Source organism: Pogona vitticeps, chromosome 4, assembly GCF_051106095.1.
Source record: "Pogona vitticeps strain Pit_001003342236 chromosome 4, PviZW2.1, whole genome shotgun sequence".
Classification (NCBI taxonomy): Eukaryota; Metazoa; Chordata; class Lepidosauria; order Squamata; family Agamidae; genus Pogona; species Pogona vitticeps.
In genome coordinates, this window is record NC_135786.1 from 72,348,321 (window position 1) to 72,364,183 (window position 15,863).

General features: G+C 39.3%; 1 protein-coding gene and 1 long non-coding RNA gene across 6 annotated transcripts in view; one reads left to right on the plus strand and one right to left on the minus strand.

Moving 5' to 3' along the window:
- Positions 1-15,863, minus strand: part of DAB1 (DAB adaptor protein 1) — a 790,680-nt gene that overhangs the window by 387,897 nt on the left and 386,920 nt on the right. For 2 of the 5 annotated variants that reach the window (XM_078392918.1, XM_072997675.2), the window contains exon 3: positions 8,553-8,621. The exons of the other annotated variants lie outside the window; for them this stretch is intronic. The gene's annotated coding sequence lies outside the window, so the exon portion shown is untranslated. The remainder of the gene's footprint in view (positions 1-8,552; positions 8,622-15,863) is intronic. 5 annotated transcript variants of the gene reach the window in all.
- The window catches only part of LOC144589063 (uncharacterized), a 437,419-nt gene that overhangs the window by 232,095 nt on the left and 189,461 nt on the right, over positions 1-15,863 (plus strand). The window lies entirely within an intron of this gene.

Below are 15,863 nucleotides of genomic sequence, written 5' to 3' on the forward strand. Positions count from 1 at the left end.
TTCACAGTATCCCAGTCATGGCTGCTCTGGTTTACTACGTATACATCCAATTTGCTACATAACATAGATCAAACCAATCAAATCTCTTTTAGCACATGAGGGCAGGTAAAGTGCTTTTTGCTGCTATTATAGTTAAAAAACATGGTAGTAAAAAATCTTTGCTCATCTACTGCATATCATCCAAAAATCTAATGGTAGGCCCTGACCTATTTTCTAGCTGTCCTGTTCTACAGGAGAAATCAAACTCCCAACCTCTTTTCTGCAGCCAGATACTTCACTCACTGATCTATCTAACTAGCATTTGTTTTCTCACTGGAGTCTTTAAACTGTATGCCAACTGTTTTGTTCAAATCTAGGGTTATTCTCCTTTGAGAAGCAAAACACATATGTAGAGCAGGTGTCAAACAACTGGCTGATAGTTAAAAGAAAATACAGATGCCCCATCTCGTGCCCCTAAAATCCATGGAACAAAGAAGCAGCCATCCAGATTTTGTGCAATTTGTATTATCTGTGTTAGCACATTATTAGCATTAGAGCATTAATTGTGCAATTTTGATCAATCACCTCCCAAATAGTTCTTATTCTCCTTTACTGTCCAGAGGTCACAAAAAAGACCTCACTCATCTCATGGGGTGAGAAGAATAATTTTGTGGTTCCTTGTGTTCATGTACAAGAATGAAGCAACCAAGGATTTACACCGCCAGAAGTTCAGAGCAATTCCCCCCAGCTTCATGCCTGAACAATGAGACATTAAAATGTCATCTTTATTTAGTTCCCAGTGACCAAACACTGAACAAACTAAGCTGATCTGCAAGATAAGCAGGTGAGAAAGCTCATGCTATTGCAAGCAGACATCTTTGAGCATTCTTATATAACATGCCCTTTCATCACCAGTGAAATCTCTTCTACCCCTTTAGGCAGCAAAAGAAGCTACAAAGAAAGGAAGAGAAGAAACTAGACACACCAAAGTTGTCTATCATTCTCCTTCTTGTCAGTTAAAATGTGGTGTTAAAACAATTATAGTCCACAGTGGTTTGCTATGAAACTTAGGTATACTTCTTGTGCTTTTTAAACCAAAAAGAAACAACAAGGAATGCTTTCATTATTCATTTCCCCACTTTTCTAAGAAACAGATATAATAGGTATTATTCTGCATAATTTTAGTTCTGTAAACCCATACTACTAAATCCTTATACACTCTACGCCATTTTTTCTGACTCAGTTTCTCTATTGCACATTCCCTCCCAGGAGATGCTCACTGTAGTTCTTATTAAAATAATGCCCATGTCATTCAAAAAGCACATTCATACTTCTGTTTTCCTCTTCCATTTCTGTCAACTTTCTGCTTGAGCAGTACTTAAATGCTCCTTTCCAGGGGTGATAGAGATAGATTAGATAGATTAGACGGACGGACGGACAGAAATTTGAATCTTATATACAGAAATAATGTCTCCACAAGGAATTCAGCTTTTGCATTTTCTAGAGCAGTGGTTCTCAACCTTTGATAACCCAGGTGTTTCTGGACTGCAACTCCCAGAAACTCTGGCCAGCACAGCTGGTGGTGAAGGCTTCTGGGATTTGCTTTCCAAGAACATCTAGACACCACTGTCCAAGAGCAGCCATTCTTAACCTTTTTTGGCCATAGCCATAAACACAACAAGCAAGAAACATAGACCACATCAGGATTGCTTGAGTCGCATAACAAACCTTATAAGGTGGCATGTGGAAGAAGTGTTTCCAGTCTGTGGCTCCCTTCAAATGTGTCAGAGCTCCCCTGAGAACCATATGGCCCCCAGTGGAGAATGTCTCTCCTAGAGGATGAAATCATGGATCATAGCCAGTTCCACTGACCTCTTGGTGCTTTGGTTTCTCCCTTTTAAATACATCAGACTTTTCAAACTGCAGTTTGCAGTTTGCTAATTTAATCAACCACCTGCCATCAGTTACCATTTTGATTAAGCTTCTTAGTTGTCCTCTCACCTTCTAGATATCTGCATAAAGCTTAAGCATATATTTTATAGGGCACAGCAAACTGGAACTTCAATTCATTCCAATTCAATTTGGTCTATACAATGTATGCTTTAGCTTCATTTGGTTATTGAGATGGTGGTAGGATCAGAGAAGACTTGTTTCAAATTGGTGAAATAAACTCTGAGCCAAAATGATGAAAGAAACAGTAATGTAAGCAAGTTACATTCAAGCAACTTTTTAAAAAGAATAATGTTACAGTCTCTCTTGCTATACTAATTATTGGTATCCTAGCGATCTTCAAGTTATGCTGAGTAGCAGTAGCAGCACTGAGAGGATCAAGGCAGATTTCACAGTAATCCAGACATATTAAAAATGACTTGACTAAGCTGTCAGGTCCAATTTATTCATTCAATTCCACTCCTTTAGAGCTTAGAGGTTTTATGTTGCAACCAATGGAACAAGAAGCAATTAGTTATTATTGACAGTAACAGTCACAAACAATGTTCCTCTCTTTATAGAAGGAACAGGGTCCCCAAAATGGTGTTTTTTTCTTGCAATGAGAACAGGTGACCCCTGTTTTACTTGTCACCACTCTCACCCACCATGCTAAGAACTGACCTCTGTTTCCCTCTTTCTTTCTTTTTCTCTTCTTTCATGAACCCCAAACAGGCTTTTAAAATTCCCCTCAAATGGAGCACTTCTCCAAACTAAGTAGACCTTGTTTGGAAAGCTTCTCAAAAGGACTATTGATGACGGACCCAGAAGGACTCTTGATCTGCATCAGACTGAAATACGATAGGCCTTGGAACAGCAGGAAGTGCATGAGCTTCCATAAAAGCTTTTAAATTGCTGAGGGAACCACATCAAGGGAAAACACCAAAGAGGAGGGAAAAGGTTTTCAGTAGGCAAATGGCTGCAGCATGCTTCGGGTTCCAGAGGTGGGATATTTTTAATAGGAGTACTAACATTGTTCAATTATAAAGAAGTTAAATAAACATTAATACTCATATTATTCAATACTAAATAAATAAAAACCTACATTAGTAGCAATCAATGGAATGAGCTATTTTCCAGATAGAGTGACACTAACTATAACTATCTGCTGCTGATCCAAAGTAGTGGGTTAACAGAGTGAACTCCTTTTAAAAAGTAATGTTCCAAACTCTGCTCATAACATTTTCTTACTTGTAAGTTATTTTACACTATTTAAGTGTCAACAGATAATATATTACAGCAGAAATCACAGAGGAAGTCTTCAGCACCATCACCTGGCCTTGTATATCTGAATAAAATGTCTGTCTGAATCAATATGACCAAACTGAACAGCCAAGGTATTGTATGTTCAGTGAAGCTACACTGATATTTCCCATTTGCAGATGAATATGGGCTTATATGTGTGGCTTTCCCATTCTTAACACAGTTCCTGCTCCACCCATTGGCAAACTGCACCTGTAACTTCATTGACTCAGTGACCCCTATTTACCATTTTGACCTCCCTCTCTTTTGATCCCAGTTCTCCAACAATTATGCATGAGACACTGTGTGCAACATAAAATATTTCAGAATATCCATGCTTCCCAGCTGCCACATCTTCCAGTATGAAGCAGAACAGAAAAAGCCAGATGGACTCCACCATGGGTACACAGCTGGAAATCTAATAAAAAGCTTGTCACTGTCCCTGCACGAGGAGAGGCATATACATTACTCCCTTGTCTTTGATATCTGGGAAGGAAATCATCTCAGCAAAGGAGGTAAGAAGAAGATAAGCACAGTATTCCAACCACATTCTGCAGCAGATCACAGATACACACTGGTGCCAATTAAAGACGGCACAGCATGAAGCTGATTGGGCAGGAGTTGCATTTTAGAAGTATAAAATTGACGTTTTTGATTGTCATCCCAACACTATTGTTCAACATACTGTTGAAAACAAACAAGAGTGTTATTATTGTTGTTAGTAGCAAAATAAGCTGTTGTGAAAATGAGTGAATCCAAGTGGCCTATATGGGTCATGTACACTGGCAGTAGTTCGAAAGAAAGTTCTCCCTGTTGCATTTATAACAGACATAAAAACCCAGTTTATTTCAGTCACTACAAACTGAGGATAACCATGCCATAAATGTTCCTATAAAGATTAAAAAGAAAAGAAAAACCCTAATAATATTCTGTTGCTGTTGGCATTAGGTGCTCATGCACTTGAGGGCTAATGAATCGTCCCTTGTCATGCTACTTTTTCTTCTTCTGCCCTGTATCCAAAGGGAACAATTCGGGATCAAAAGGCAGAGCAAATAACTCACATAAGGATTTGGTTCACACTTCAGCTTTGCCTCTAAGTGGAGAATTTATCAACCAATGACAAGCTGCAGTGAAAATATGGCTGCTTGGATGAAACTGATATGTACTTTTTAGGACGTTGCACCCAATAAAGGTAGTACAAGTCAGGCTTGCCAATATAGCATTCTGAGTTGGGCCCTCCTGTCAAATCTGTATCAGCAGAAACACTTTCAAAAAATCATTCCTGGGAAAGCAAATGAATGGCAGATATGAACGGCATGATACCAGAAGAGGTAATTTGTGTGGATTTTTCAGGATGAATCCACAAGCAAGGGGCTAGATTCCTGACAAAGTTATATAGATACACTAATGAATGTGAATCTGTAGTGGGTTGTATGTTAGCAAAAGAAGGACATGGAGAAGAAGGAACATCAAAAGGGGGGGGGCATTCTTCACAACAACAAAAATTAATTTTTGCATTAAATTTGCACATGCTAATTTAAACTAGTATATGAAAATGCCGTCACATTATTGTTGTAATTTAAATGGCAAGATACTACTGCTCACCATATTGCACAAGGTGGTGAGTAGGTAACCACCTTGGGAGACAGCAGTGAGAGAAAGACAAGATATAAATCAAATAAATAAAGGCCACTGTTTAATAACTCTCTGAAATGCCTTCTCTCTTGCATTTTCTGCAACTTACTAGAAATGAATATATAGTGAAAGAAAATAAACAGAGGTCACTGTAGTTTTGTTGGAACATCTAGCTAGGAAGCAATCAATGATTTCAGAAGACTAAACAGAACAAGGCTTTCAGAAAGTCCACCCTTAGGAATAACCTCACATCTGAAGTTGATGTAGAATTGACCTGCCATGTTATCTCCTTCCTGTCATTCATTACTAGTTATATCCATGGATGTGTTCTTACAAAATGACTCGGCCCCCCTTTTTTTACTTAAAATATAAGAGAGGGCTGATTAAATACATATAGTGATCAAAACCTCTATTTTCCCTGCTGTGACAGAAAAAAACTAGGGGTTCAGGGACAGAGTAGGGTATGAACATACATGCCACCCAAAAGGAGGTCATGGATCACCATGATGAGGATAACCCATCCTTTCCAGGCAAAAAAAAAAAAAAGGGGGGGTAATTAGAAACTAGTGGAAGCTTCCCACACTGACAATTCACCTTTTAAAGAGCTCACAGGCCATTCCCAAATGAGCCTTTTTCCAAATGGGAAATGGGCTTCCAGTCAATTCCAGTTCCCTTTTGTGCCATTTTTGGTGGTCTGTGTTCTTGGGGATGGAAAATTGGTCCTTGGACCCACTAAAGTTGCCCATCTCTTTCCTGGGCCTTCACAGGAATCACACAGATAAAATTGTTTTATGGAACCATTTTTATTAGAGGTGAGAGAAGTAGAAATACCTAACACGAGGACAACCATAATCAATCTGACCAAGAATTAAGGGATTGGTTCCTACAACAGAGCTTCTCACAACCTGCATGTCTTTACAATATAGATGTGACATATTCTGCAAATTCATTCTTTTAAATTTCCCTAGCCTCACCATCCAGAGATCCCCTAACAAGACTGCACAGATAGCAGTACAATTTCAGAGCTTCCTGGGGAAAAAAGGTCTCAATCCCTCTTTTATTATTATTATTTTTTTTCACTTTCTCTTGCTGTTCTGTGCAGGAACCTAACAAATCCTGTTTAGCTTGGTGCTTTTTCTGCTGAATCCTGTGTAGAAATGATTTTATTTTTCATGTGAATTGTAATAATCCTGTACAGGTTTGTATTCCTTCCAGAAAAGATGACCACAAAACATTGGAAAATCCCACAAGATTTTCCACAAGATATTTTGGGACAGGGGTATCTCATGCAGGGAAATCCTGCTGTGAGTTCAAGTAAGGATTCCCCCCCCCCCATCTGCTTTTCTGCTTGAGGCTATGAGATTCATAATACAGGTTTGCAACAGAAATAGCAGGCTCATGGTGTGCACAATGGAGGATTCAGTTCAAGTTGAATAAGCCTCAAATCACATCTCTGGAAACATTTGGCTAACCTATTTTAACCTTTAAAAACAGCTTTAATGTTTTGATGACATTTGTAAACTATAGCCTCTATTGTTTTGTTCAAAGGAAGTTTCCTTTTCTCAAGGCTTCTGTACAAGGCAGTGTACAACCTGACCCATAGAAGATAAATAATTTACCACTGAGTTTGAATCAAGCACGTTATATTTGTTACAGACTAAAGGATGCAGAGAATTTTAAAGCACTGTGCTTTACATGTGTGCAGAATACATCTGTCCTCCACCATATCCATTATATGTGCAACTGAAATCCTAAGCATCTTTCAGGTGGAGATTAACACACATCTCACATACTGTAATTACACATGCATCCTATCAAAGGGCTCTCAAAGTTTCAGAATTTAAACTAACAAGGATTAAAAGCTAATTGACACTGGGGTGGGCAAAAGCCTCTGGTCTGGTCCCTGACCGAATAGAGGGCACACTGATTGAAGCTTAGTCACCCTGTGGCATTTGGGAAGTCTCCAACCCAGGTCCATGGTCATATTTCTATGTTTCTGGTTCTCTGTGAAGACCTCATTCCTACAATTCAGAAAATAGAAATGGCAAGGCCAGATCATAGACTGAAGGGTGCAGGCAAGGCAGAAGAGCACCAGTGGCAACCTGCAGAACTGGGAACTTCCTCTTCTTTCTATTTTCCTCCTTTCCCTCCCTCAGCTGCCAGAAGAAAATATCCATCAGCTTCCTAGGGCAGTCATTGGGAGAGGGATGTGTGAGGAACTTTAAAAGGGTAATGAGCATGTGCTCTTTGATTCCTTCTTAAAAGGGCAATGCAAGGGGCCTAGTCTTTGCTACCTATTCCCTGTTTCACTGATATCAGTGATGCTACAGCCATTGGACTTTGATGATTCAATCAACTGTTTTCCTGCTCAAAAGACAAGTAAGGTTGATTTCTATGGTAAAGAGTAATTCTTTTTTTTTATTTCATCTTCCTGAGGTCTTTTCTATTTTTTCAATTCCAATTTGAGATATGAGGGATCTGGAGGTGTGCTGCCCCACCCTGTTTATGGTACTGGGGTCTCTGCTCCACCCCCTAGTCATGCCACGAAATACCCATAATTTGGTTTTTAAGACAGTGCACAACACTAATCAGCACATAAAAATTCCTTTGGCCTTTTTCAAAATAGAACATATAAATTACAAAAAAAATCCTTTCACAATATACAAATGTATCTAGTTTTTAAAATGTTACAGATGGCATTCACCAGCCATAATCTATATAGAAGAAGCATCTACCCTGAAACAACTTCACAACAAATCCATTCCCTCAGCAGCTCTTTGCATTCAGCTTTATCTGTTTCCATGCCCATCTTTCCAGCTTTCCTTAAGAGCTCCAGCACATTATCAATCACTTCACAGGCACATTACCCATCTTTTTATTGTCCTGAATTTATTAAGTTCATTGTTGCAATATATTTAGAACCATTTGTATCTGTTAGCAGTACATCAAGTTGTATAAAGAGGCGCAATAGTTCACCATGTACTGTTTTTTCTCTTGTGGCATGATCACTGTTGGTCAGGGATATTAAACACATTATTTCCATGGTAAATCAAACCGAAAACAAAGTGCAGCTTTATAAAATCTGGGCTCTCTTACCCATTCAGTACAATCCAATATATGTCTTTGCAGAAATGAGACCACTGAGTTCAATAAGGCTTATCCTCAAGTGAATGTCTATATTAATCTTGTAAGGTGGAACTAGGTTTACCAGGAAGCAAAAGCCTTTGAACACCATGGGCACTTTTGAATCAACTTGTATAAGATTCACCTGCACATTGAGATCTGTCAAAAAATACATGTCCTGCATGTAGTTCAGTAAATGGCGAGATGAAGACATGTCTGTATTGTCCTGTGTATACATGACAAAATGGATACATGTAGATTAATCATGTACACAAGGATTTATACAGTACAACTCTTTCAACTTTTATTTGCACCTTAACAATATATTGGACCCATCAATCTACAAGGCAGAGGGTCTGGCCCTCAAATTAGACAAGGTGATGCAGGTGCCTCAGGTGACAGGACAAAAGATGAGATGAATTTTGTTGTTCCTCCCACTGGAGGGGATCCTGCCATTACTGTCTCATCTTCCTCTTTGCTCCCCAACCCTTCCCTTGCCCCTCTCCCTTTGTTTTTTTTTTTTGTGTGTGTGTATTTTTAAAAATCAGATTACCTCAGCAATCTGATGTTTTTAAAAATCAGATTACCTCAGGAAAAGCGAATCTGTTTCCAGTCATGAAGCCTAGATCCACCTTGCAGTCACCAAGTTGCAGTCACTGTTTAAACAAAATAAATACCAGTCAGAGAGCTGCACCAATAACTGCATCTTTCATTAGTTTGATTGGATGGACTTTATGAAGGAATATGAAGTAAAGAAAAGCTGGGAGGAAAAACTTAGCAGAGTAAAGACAGTTTACATGGTCATTTGGATCCTGTAGCTTTCACACACACTTCTGATTTGTTTTAGTTTCTGTAGTTATAAAGCTATAACAATGCAGCCAATCACCTGTGGAGGAGGGGGAGATGCTGGCAAGATGTTCACTGCTGTAATTAATTAATTCATGTATTCATTCCACACTGTGAATTGACAAAGTTGATTTGGAAGCGCACTTTGTGAATCTTGCTGTAGAAGTTAACATTGCCAGTCGTGGCTCTGCTGAACACTGCTGTTGAGAAATACTCTGAACCATGTTGCCTCAGACATAATTTATTCTATTAGGATGTACTAAGAAAATGGCATAGAAAGTCTCCTGTCTTTTTTTTAATGCATCAGCCCCCCCACCCCACCATATTTCTTCATGAGCTCAAACAACGAATGGATGCGTGCAGGTCTGCATGCACCATGCCCGCTAGAGATGGGCACAAACTGCTGTATTTGATAGTTGTTGTTTTTTTCTGGCTGAAGAGCTGATTCACAGTTCGGTGTCCTGTCCCTCCAGCAAGTGTTGCTGAATGGACACTTACTGGAAGGGTTGGGGCACTGAACCCCTAATCAGTTTTTCAGCCAGGAAACCAATCCTGCTGAATTGGCAGTTTGTGCCCATCTCTAATGCCCATCCATCATCTCTTGGTTACAGGGAACACACACACACACACACACACACACACACACACACACACACACACACTTTAGGGTTTTGTTAGAGTACCTTAGGGCTTTGATTACACGCAGCTGCCATAACACACTTCAGACAACCAATTCTGAGAGGATTATATTGCTCTTCTGGGTAGTTAAAGTCAGTCAGCCTTTTGACCTGGTGTCCCCTAATACCATGGATGGATAATCACCCAGAAATGCACCACTTGTCATGTGCATCTTATTTCCTTTTTTTTTTTAAAGAAAAGGTCAGCCATTCAGCAATCTGATCTGTAGCACCAGGTTCATTTGGTATACATTCTGAGGAGAAAATAACATGAACTTAATAAGCTACACTGTTAATTATTGTATTATCTCACTAGGGAGATGAGATACATAAATAAAATTAAGAATGATTAAGTAGCGAAGGATGTGGTGGAGGAGGAGAAGTCAAAGTAGAATAAAAAGCATTTCTCAGGTCATTGGCATAAAGACAGATATTTCATGCTAGGATAATGCTTACATGAGAAAAGTAAATCTATAAACACTAGCCATCTGCAGGCACTCAAGCTGAACATCACAACCAATGGGCTGCGGATTTGCTTTTGCTGAATGGGACTCTGAGAACAAGTCTTGTTACATAAAGTCAATGATTCTTGGCATGTTCTTTTGGTACACAGATGCAATCATTTGTATGACCAAGATGTACAGCAACTTATCATGGCAGACAACCTGCATCTTTCTAAATAAGACCTCCATTTGGCTGGCCATTCCTAAGGAACACATCAACATTCTGTTTTCTTAACAGAGTGTTGATGTGTTCCTTTTATAAGCACACATCACATCCCAGACCTTATGCTTTCACTTTGACAAATTGGGACTTTTGGCTTCTTGAGGCAAAAGACAGAGTGGTGACCTCCTCCTCCCTACACATAGAAGACAACAGAACTGGCAGCTTTCCCTGTATAGCTAAATATGAGCAACCAGGAGAGGGTGGACAATCACACCTGTTTCTCCAATAGGGATGGGCGTGAATGGCTGGATTAGCATTCACGCTGGTTCATTTACCACTGCAACAGATCTGCAATGGTTTGGCACCCCACCCCCTTTGGCGGGCGCCCACTTAGAAACAATGTCCCAACTTTCCTGCCCCACCTCCTCAGGGAACTGCTTCTGAGTGGGCACCTGCCAGATGGGGTGGGGTGCCTCACCAATGAACACTTGTTGCAGCAGTAAACAAACCAGTGGTCCGTGCCCATCTCTAGTCTCAAATTCCATCCCACTTTCCTATAGGCACACTGCTAGAACAAACCACCACCACTGTTCCTACCATGATGGAACTGCATGGACAGCAGTCAGTTTGGTTCTTGATGCCTGGGTCATCAGGCACAAAAATGTCTCATCTGGAAAGTAACTGTTCTGCTCTGGAAAAGTCTGCACTCTCTGATCCACAGAGCTTAGAAGCAAGTATTACATTAAAACCAACACTGTTGCACCATCTTTTATATATATAAGATGGTGAACAGTGGAGTTACGTTTAAATATTTTAGTGAAATGAGATTAATGGTAGGACTGGCATTTTTCACATGATAGTAACATTACGGGACGTGGTGGTGCTGCGGGCTAAACCGCAGAAGCCTGTGCTGCAGGGTCAGAAGACCAGCAGTTGTAAGATCGAATCCACGCAACGGAGTGAGCTCCCGTTGCTTTGTCCCAGCTCCTTGCCAACCTAGCAGTTCGAAAGCATGAAAATGCGAGTAGATAAATAGGTACCACCTCGGTGGGAAGGTAAACAGCGTTCCGTGTATAGTCACACGGGCCACGTGACAACGGAAACTGTCTTCGGACAAACGCTGGCTCTACGGCTTGGAAATGGGGATGAGCACCGCCCCCTAGAGTCGAACACGACTGACTAAAATGTCAAGGGGAACCTTTACCTAGTAACATTATTTGGTCAGGTGGATAGCTCAGTGAGATAGTGGCACAGATTTGCCACAGGGGCACAGATTGCCCCATTGCCACTCTAAGAGCCAGTTTGCTTACCCTTAGGCAAGTCGCATAGTCCCAGGATGCCCTCAAAAGAAGAGACTGATAAACTACTTCTGAATACTGTATCCCTAGAAAACCCTGAAAAGGGTCACCGTATGTCAGATTGATTTAGCATGTAAATTCTTAATAAGCATTTTCTGGTGAATTGTTTTGGGGCAGTGGGCTCCTTTTCTAGAATCTAAAGGTGACTTTTCTCAATTAGTGATTTTAAAAGAGCAATTCAAAAGTAACATCTTAGCAACACATTACTCTACTGAGTAATATTACTCATGAGTATAAGTAACAGCCAAATTGTTATTCCAGAAAGTTAGCTTTTTCCAGTACAGTACTATTTCCAAGCTTTGGTGTCATGCTCTTAATGTGTAAAACGCTTGATTGCTTGTTGAATTTTCTGAGAGATATGTATGTATGTATGTATGTATGTATGTATGTATGTATGTATGTATGTATGTATGTATGTATGTATGTATGTATGTATGTATGTATGTATGTATGTATGTATGTATGTATGTATGTATGTAAAATAATTTTATTCCACATTCCTCCTTAAAAAGAACTCAAGGCAGCTTGCATCATTAAAAAGACAATATGTATAAGCTAAAAACATTCGGTATGCAAATATTAAAATGTAATTTTTGGATTGTTTGCAAAACCAGTACCACCGTTTTACTGTATTTTGTTTTCACTATTGGCATACATTTGTTATTGATGTTAAGAAACCATATCTGGTGAGATAGATATCTCAAATACATACACACTAGAGAACATTTACTGTATGTTGCAAAACATCACATTATGTTTAGTGGTATTCACTGCATATTAAGCTGAGATTTCTGTGCCTTTTCCATGGAGAGAAAAAAACACCCTCATCTGCAGCAAGTGATAAGAATGATCATTCCGGAAAACAACAATTCAAATAGGGAGTTAAAGTAGAAAGTCTTTCAGGACACATATATTGTGATTGATGAATATACCCAACAGTAATCTAAAGACCACTAAAGATGCTCCATCTACTGAATTCCCAGTGACCTCTTTGGTAAATAAGGGCCACAAGAATTAACCCTTTGGATCAAAAGAAAGTAGAATGTACAACTTTCATTAACTAACTAATGGCTCCTATTTTCTGCTATCAGCACTTTCAAAGGAGGTATTACTGTGCCTAATGTTAACACTTCAGAAATTACCTCTCCCACTGTTCTTTAAATGTGCTGAAAAAATGTAATGGAAAACCTAAATTGTCTAGTTGCTGAATGTACCACAGAGAAGAATAATGAGTGACTGAATCAAAGCCAGTGGTCTCACAGTTACAAAAGAAATGTCATCAGGACCCCCAGTTTTGTCCAACAGATAGAATACAAGAGCTGCTGGACTGATTTATATTTCCCCCAAATAGCCAGAAAAAAAATGCCAGAAAGCTTAAAGAAAACTGAAACATGGAAATGAAGAGTGTGTAAGAAAGTGGGGTGGGGATCCTGTATTAGAAATGAAAGAATAGTAAGGGCAGAGGTATTTAAGAACATCATTTAAATATTTCAACAATAAAGCAAAAGCAAAACACCTTAAAGACTAGCTGCTACCTTTTAATGTAAGCCTTCGTGGAACATGCCCATTTTGTCAGACATAAGACTCAGTATACGTACAGAGACTACAGGATAAAAGATTCATGCAAGGCTTTTGAAAGGGGTGTTTGGTTGCATTTCACACCTAGTAATGACTGAAGACCCCTGTTTGGTATTCAGCTCTTTTAAAACTTGATTTCTGTAAACAGCCACAGTGATTAAATTCATGATATATATAATGAATCCCCTCTTTAAAATGGATTAAGGATTGCAATGTCTATATACCTGTCAAAGTCTTAAGTGCTGCCTCATGCTAGTAGATGGCCACTAGCGCTAGGGGTCCCCCTTTTCCTCCCCACCCCCACAGCTTTCCACACTAACAGAGGATTTCACAGCCTCTGGCGTACATTTTGAGGGCATGTGGGTGGAGGAGCTACAGGAGTTGACAGATTATCACCATCTCCATACTTTCCCTAATGGAATGAGATATCTCTGTTGCAATACTCTCTTGGTTCTTAGTCAAGTTTACATATTTTCAGATTTTTCAAAATTACCACAATCGATTTCAGCCCACTTTTGCTGCCTGATTCAAAGTATTCATCTTTCACATTATCAGGAAGGACCTCTGACCCTTTTGTGAGGATGTTTATATCTGGGTGAGGAAATAGGAAAAGATCCGTATATTTAGGCAACTTGAGATCCAAGTCAAGGGAAAATAATAAATATGTGCTTAATTTTACTGCTACTGAAATTAAGGACTTCAAAGTACTGAAATTGGTCTCATTCACAATCACTCTTTCAAAAAAAATCTTAAAGACTATTCTAATATAAATGTATACTAATCTGAACTTGATTCCTGATTATATCAACTCAGATTCTTCCTCTGACAAAAGTAACAGTTCCAGCATAAATAAATATATATATATATATTTTAAAACCTAACTCATATTATATAGAGCATTCTGGGAAATACTTTATCTTGTGACCTGTGGTCCCTGTATATTTTAGAATAATTTTGCAGGCTTCTCTCCAGCTTTAGACTAAGCATAGTATCACAATTACTGACATTATCCACACTACTGAAGTGAAAACTAGCCATTTTGTTAATGATGGAATACTGGCAGCTGATCAAGGTGACATTTTTAAAGCAGAAGAGTGAAATAAATATTATAAAACACTTTATACATTAAAAGTGCTATATAAATGATTAATCAAAATATAATAAACTACCTTCTTTGTTATTCATGACCTATTTTGCCACCTAAGGCAGAGATCTCTGTGAAGTAATAAGAATAGTTTTGGAGAGGAAAGAATAAAAAGATCCTCCTGCTGTCCTTATCTCACTACTAGTACCTTTTGAAGATTTGCAGTCATGTCCTCTGGGCATATGAAAACCACTATAGTTGACTGATTGGGACAGAGCAGAACACAAATCAGGAAGTGAAGGAAGAAGTGGGAGGATGAGGATATATATGTATATGTGTGTGTGTGTGTGTGTGTGTGTGTGTATGTGTGCGCGCACACACACATATATATGTATATATATGTACATATATAAACATATACATATATCTCTTATTATATATATATATATATATATATGTTATTATAAAATAAGAGAAAGAAGAAGGAGAAACATGTGTAGCTCTAAATATTTTTAAAGGGTCCTTGGCTTGGAGCTGTAGGGACGTGGTGGCGCTGTGGAGGGACGTGGTGGCACTGTGGGCTAAACTGCAGAAGCCTGTGCTGCAGAGTCAGAAGACCAGCAGTCATAAGATTGAATCCATGTGACGGAGTGAGCTCCCGTTGCTTTGTCCCAGGTCCTCGCCAACCTAGCAGTTCAAAAGCATGCAAATGTGAGTAGATAAATAGGTACCACCTTGGTGGGAAGGTAAAACAGCGTTCCCTAGCCTTGTGACAATGGAAACTGTCTTTGGACAAGCGCTGGCTCTACGGCTTGAAAACGGGATGAACACCACCCCCTAGAGTTGGGCACGACTGGACTAAAAATGTCAAGGGGAACCTTTACCTTTAGCAAATTACACCTTTATTATTGTATGGGTAAACGTTCCCCTTGACATTTAGTCCAGTTATGTCTTGCTCTAGGGCATGGTGCTCATCCCCATCTCCAAGCCGTAGAGCCAGCGTTTGTCTGCAGACAGTTTCTGTGGGCACATGGCCAGCGCAACTAGACACCGAATGCTGTTACCTTCCCACCATGGTGGTACCTATTTATTTACTCACATTTACATGCTTTCAAACTGCTAAGTTGGGAGGAGCTGGGACAAGCGACAGGAGCTCACTCCGTCGCGTGGATTCGATCTTTCGACTGCGAGTCTTCCGACCCTGCAGCACAGAGGCTTCTGCAGTTTAACCCTCAGCAGCACCACGTCCCTCATTGTATGGGTATAATATATAAATTGATGGAGATGATCTATGCACATTTTAGGTGTTTATTATTTCATGGATGCCTATGATTCTCCTTGTGTGGAAATGCACACAGAGGTGTATGTCTATATACATACATAAATAAATGCAGGATGTTAAATGGCAAGGTAATGAACCCTTTCCCATAGCACAATAACATATTTGATCCCAGCAAGTGCACAAGAGGAATGTGACACGGTGATCCTAAGCACCTTTATTTGATAAGTCCTATTGATTTCAGTTTCAATAAATACCTAGAATCATACTAGAACAATTCTTTGGAAATTGTTTTATTCTGGCCTCTTCTTGTTCTTTTTTTCCCTAAAATCTATCACACATTTGCCTGATATACTGAGCTTTACAGAGATTGTACATTAGATTATTTTTACTACTAAATGGAGTCTATT